Genomic DNA, 6107 nt, shown 5'->3' on the forward strand with positions numbered 1-6107 from the left:
GGCTCCTGCTGACTCAGAAGGCAGCGAGGCAGCGCAGGGTGGCTGTGTGGTAGCCGCCTGAGCATCTCCCACTTCCTCCTCACACCTCCACCACCACCACTCCACTCCCGCTCCAGGCTAACCTGGGCCCCCATGCGTAGCTTTCCGTTTCCTCCCTAGATACTGATATTGTGGCCAAAGATCAGCGGAACAATTCCCAAGAACAAAAAACGCCCCCTGGCCCCCACTGTTCAGACGGCCAAGGCCGTCCTAGCGCGTTCCTGCCTCCCGGATCTCACCTGGCAGGACCACTCCGGAGCACGGAGAGGTCCCTGGAAGGCCTTTGGCGCCTCGAACACATTCTGTCCATCAGCATCCTCACCAAGACTCCTCGATTTTTCAAGTCAAGCTTCAGCGAAGTCCCCAGGCTCCCAGCCCCTGCGAGCAGATGGCCACCCTGACACCCCTTCTCGATGGGAAATCTGGGGCGCCTCTGACTCTCTCTCAGTCTTCCATCCGTGGGTTTCACTCCTTCCTCACGGCCCTGCTACTCCACACCCATTCGTTCTTCACACTCGCGAGTAGGCAGAGTGGCTTCATCGCTACCAGCAAGGGGTCTGGAGCCCGCGAGGCCGGGGCTCTGCCGCTGACGAGCTGAGCTGAGCGCTGTACTTCCCTGTCTGAGCCTCGTGCTCCCTGTGTGGCGAGGGGATGAGACGGGAAGGAGAGCGGAGGCAGGCACACCTATTCGGAGATGGGTCTTCACTCAGGTGGTAATAATAGTACTGGTAGCCATAGTGATCACACGACCAGAATAGCCAACACTGACTAGGCACGTCCTATGTGCCTGGCACTTTTTAAAGCACTCCCACAGGTATTATTTCGTTTCACCCTCACAGCGACCCCAGGAGGCAGATACTATGACCTCACTTTATAAAGGAAGAATCTGGGGTACCCCGTGGTTTGGCAACCAAAACGTAGGCAGATTTGGCAACTCTGAGGTGTGGAGGAATGAGGGGTTGGGTGACTGGGTGCGTGAAGGTACTGCCTGTGAGCCAGGGGACCCAGGGGGTGAGGCTTGGGGGAACCGGATGAGGAGTTGGGTTTTGTCCTGGAAGGTTCTAGGTGGTTCAGAGGTGTCCATGCGGCGCTGTCTGGTGGGCGGTGGAGACAGAAGCACAGAAGAGGGAGCTGAGCTGGGGAGGGCTTGACCGTGGTCTACACTCAGAGGCTGATGGAGCCACAGGCGTGGAGAAGGACGCGGAGAGAGGCGTGCCCAGGACAGAGCCCCAGCAGCACGGACATTCAATCTCAGGCGGAGGAAAAGGAGTCTGGGAAAGAGGGAGCGCTTCTCTTAGCACAAAACACAGGTCCTCATTAGCCTCACTTGAGACTGAGAATGCTGTTCATTTGTCTCCCCTCAAGACGCAGCATCTCAGGGTTATCCAGGAAGCTGAGTTAGCAGTCTCACCCTACCCACCTGTGAACACACACACACACACTCACACACACTCACCCTACCCACCTACGAACACACACACACACACACACACACCCTACCCACCTACGAACACACACACACACACACACACTCACACACACACCCTACCCACCTACGAACACACACACACACACACACACACACACCCTACCCACCCAAGGAAAACACACACACACACACACACACACACACACACACACACACACACACACAGCTTCCGGACCCATGGACAGCAGGAGGAGTCTTCATCTGGCAGCCTTTTCAGGAGTGAATTTGGGCGTCTTAGAATCATATATGAAATCATCTCTTTCACGGAGGCATCCCCCACCCCTCCCACATCCCCCACACCCCCCACATCCCCCACATCCCCTACATCCACACGGTGACGTAAACACTTCCAGGACCGCCTCCCAAGGGCTACGGGCCCCTCTGCCCTCAGGCTGAGATCTGCTCAGGCTGCACATCTGTCATTGGGCAGAGCCCCCCGCCCCGCACTGTGTCCCCATCAGACTGTGGGATCCCAGCATCCCCTGCACTGTGTCCCCATCAGACTGTGGGATCCCAGCACCCCCTGCACTGTGTCCCCATCAGACTGTGGGATCCCAGCACCCTCCGCACTGTGTCCCCATCAGACTGTGGGATCCCAGCACCCCCTGCTCTGTGTCCCCATCAGACTGTGGGTTCCAGAGAACACACCCTGACTCTGCAGCCCTCTGCTCTGAGCTCAGGGCTGAGACAGGAAGGGCAGCTCTGTGGGGGCGGGCAGTGGGGGATCCAGTGAGAAGGGCCTGTTCACACTCTTTTGGTCAGCAGAAGGACCAAAGCCCAACAGATGGAGTAGTCACACACAGACACTTGTGGGAATTGGGGGGCAGGGGGGACCGGGCAAAGAACAGAGAGGGCTGGCATCCCTTCCCATGCGCTCTCCTGACCCACTGCGGGAGGGCCACATGCGGGAGGGCCGCATGCGGGAGGAGCAAGCAGGGGTGCAGAGGTGGCCTAGAGGGGCCTGGGCCTGGTGGAGGCAGGAGTGAAGGATGGGAGACAGGGAAGGCGGGGGAGGAGGAGGGAGGTGCTCAGGCCAGGTCTCTACGCCACAGAGCTGGTTACCAAAGCGCCAGCTCAGCCAGCCCTGGGCCAGCTGCACCCTCCGCGGGGAGGCACGGCGTGGCCCTCGGGGCAGAGGCAGCTGTGGGGGCGACACCGGGCACAACACCACATGGAGACGGAAGGAGCAAGGGAAGGGAAAGCTGGCAATGCTTCCTCGGCTGGTGGACGCACAGCGTGGATGCTCCTCCCGCCGCACACGCGCTCACGGAGACTCGCACTGCACATGCCCAGCCCGCCCGTTCTCTGTGAGCTGGTCCGGGGCTGAGCTTCATAGCCTTGGAGCTTCTTGCCTGGCCCAAGGGCCGCCCAGCACCCTCGGCGCCTGAGGGCCAGGTGAGCAACGACTGGCGTGGCCTGCAGGTGCGGGTCCCGCAGAAGAGCCCGGGTGGAGTGAGGAAGGCCTGGGCAGCGGTCGGCAAACTCACTAGTCAACAGAGCCAAACATCAACAGCACAACGATTGAAATTTCTTTTGAGAGCCAAATTTTTTAAACGTAAACTTCTTCTAACGCCACTTCTTCAAAATAGACTCGCCCAGGCCGTGGTATTTTGTGGAAGAGCCACACTCAAGGGGCCAAAGAACCGCATGTGGCTCGAGAGCAGCAGTTTGCCGACCACGGGCCTGGGGGCTGAGGATGGCGTTCGGGGTGGAGAAGGCTACACCCACGTGAAAAGGACCCCCCAGGTGGCCTGGGCCGCAGGTATGGGCTCCCAGGACGCAGCTCAGATGGGAACGGGGTCAGTTTGGGGGACAGAAGATGAACTATTGAGCGGGGGTAGCCCAGCTCAGAGCACCCATCGCTGATTCCTCAGGCTCTAGGGTTACCAGAGTTCCTCCACCCTCCTATCCCCGTGGTTCTGCCAGAACCCCCTTCCAGCCCCCCGCTCCCAGCCCCCCAGGACAGCGGCAGCAGCGGGTGTAGAGCAACTGCAGAGAGAGGGACACCCTGTGCACAGGTTGAGGGTTGTCTGGAAAGGAGACGTTAGGGCCACCCCACACCCAGCCAGCAGAACCGAGTTCCGCCGTTCGCCAGCTCTATAGTCTTGGCCAAGTCACTTCACCTCTCGGAGGCTTCATTTTCTTAGGAAAGTGGGAAGAACAGTGTTGCCTCACTGGCCAGTTGGCAGATGTGAGGACTAAAAGACCAGATAATCTCTATACCACACTTGACTCAGTGGCGGGCTCACCGCAGGGTCGGGTTGAAGGTGAAACTGAAGCTTTGGGGTCTCTCACGTGTGCAGGCTCCTGGGAGGGGCCCTAGCAATTCTTCTTTTTGTGTTATTTTCTTAAAGGGGGTCCCCCAAATCACACAAGCTTCAGGTTTCACAAACCCTGGGGCCTGAAAGACGGTTTTCCCCTCCCCATCTCACGCCTTTCTCAATCTTCTCAAGCCACTTCCACGCTCAAAAGGACTCTCTGGTCGGTCTGGCCTGGCAGAGCCATAGTGATCCCTGGGGGAGGCCTTTCTCCCTCCCCCCCCACCCCCCACCGCCGCCAGCCCATGGAGGCCTGAGTGAAACCCTTCCTGAGAGGCTGCCCGGGCCCTGGCCTCATCCCTGAACGAGGCTTGCTGCCGATTTTGCGGCCGAATCCCCACCTCCACCTGTCCCCCCTCCCCCAACCCTCCACTCACAGCAATCGGCCCGACCCAGGAGCCCTGTTAAATGAATTCCCTGGATTCTCAGAAGTTGTGGTTGACTCTGGGCACGGTGTCCCAGTCCTGGCAGGGGCTTTGCTCCACAAACGATGAACTCCCAGAGAAGCCAGTTGTAGGGCTGTGCTAAGCAACACAGGGGCTCAGGAATGGACCTTGAGGGAAACAAAAGCAACTTGGCCGGCTTCTCCATGAGCACCCGCTTCCCTCAGGAGGCTCGGCGGGCGTGGGGACACAGGGCTCCCTCCTCGGTGTCTGAGAGATGGATGGGGCTGATTTTTTCCACGATTCCTCCCCATAAATCTGATTTGGCCCCTCATCTGTCTAGGCCAGTCTCCATGGAGGTGGGTGGTGGTGATGAATGGGCTGCCTGGCTAATGTGACTGGGCTGGCAGGGGCGTGGGGAGGGGCTCTGCGCTGATGGATGGTCCTCATGAGGGCATATTGCATTAGACACCCCTAACACAATCAGCGGGCCATTATGAGACCAATTTGTTGCTCTTCCTCACCAGGGTGGGGCGGTGGAGCTGGAAGATTGAGGAGGGCGGCAGGCTTGGAGACACCTGGGGGGTCTCAGGAGGGGCAAGATTTCCCTGCAGGGGCCACTCCTTGGGAAATGTATGCGGCTAAAGGCAGCGCAACGTGGGAAGGGAAGAGAGGAAGTGAGGCCCAGAGAGAAGGTGGGACCTGCCCAAGGTCACTTCTGGAGCCAGAGGGAAGAGCGGGAACCAGCGCTGGAGCCTCCTGCTCCCTGTGCCGGGGTGACCAGGATGGAGGAGAGGTGAGATCCGGGGAGACGCTGCCACTGTGGCCTCGGCGGCGACTGAAGCCAGCCCAGCCCAAGCGTGCCTCTCACCAAGGGGCTGGCTGCCGGCTCCTACCCTGGCCCCAGACGGCGCCCACTCCAGACCCCCATCAGCCACTTGAGTTCTGATCTTCCTCTTGCAATTTTAAAGGCGTCTCCTAAACATGACACTGTGTCTAGTCTTCCCTTGTCCTCCAGGCCACCGGAACGGACCTTTAAAACGACATGTTCTTTCCTGCTTAAAGCGGCTAGCAGCTCCCCGGGCCCTCGGGATGGGGGTCCAGGCGGGCACTGACCAGCCTCTCTCCCAGCCTCCGCTCTGGCCTCCCTCCAACTCACCCAGCCTCTACCGTGAAGGCGGCCACACACGTGTGCACCGCTAGGTCCTCCATGTGGCCCGCGGGCCAGGGACCTGGGCACGGGGCCTCCAGTTCCTGGACGTCCCGTAGTGCGGGCTTCGTTCGCTCTTACTTCCTTTTACCTTTGACCCCCAGCCCCCTCCCCACCCTCCACCTTCACGCCCGACTCACACTCCCCTGTGTTGTCCCTGATGACCTATGTATATCTTTGAAAATAGTGCTATCATATGTATTTTTAATGGACACAAATGACCTTGTACTATAAATCTTGCTTCAGATATTTAAAAAAATGCACCGTGTTTGAGATCTATTCACGCTGCTTTATGTACTTTCAGTTTGTTACTCCAACTGTTGCAAAATATTCCAAAATGTGAACGGTATTTACCACGATTATTCTAGTAACAGACACCTCGATTTCCTTAGCTCCCCATCACTACACGCACTGCGCGGCGGCGGCATTTTCTCTGGGTGTCTACCCGGAGGGGCCTCGGGCTCCCGGGGCTGTGCGCACTCCAGGTCAGTCCCGTGTCACAGTGTCACAGAGGCTGCGCTAGCCCCGCTGGCCCACCCCCGGGCCTCCCGCTCATCGCCAACACTGACGTTACTCCACCTTCTAACTCTGCCAGGCTGGTGGGTGCAAAGCGATCAGCCTTTACACTCTTGCCACACTGCTTTGAACATCCCTCCTTGTTATATTCC

This window comes from Eptesicus fuscus, chromosome 16, assembly GCF_027574615.1.
Source record: "Eptesicus fuscus isolate TK198812 chromosome 16, DD_ASM_mEF_20220401, whole genome shotgun sequence".
NCBI classification, from domain to species: domain Eukaryota; kingdom Metazoa; phylum Chordata; class Mammalia; order Chiroptera; family Vespertilionidae; genus Eptesicus; species Eptesicus fuscus.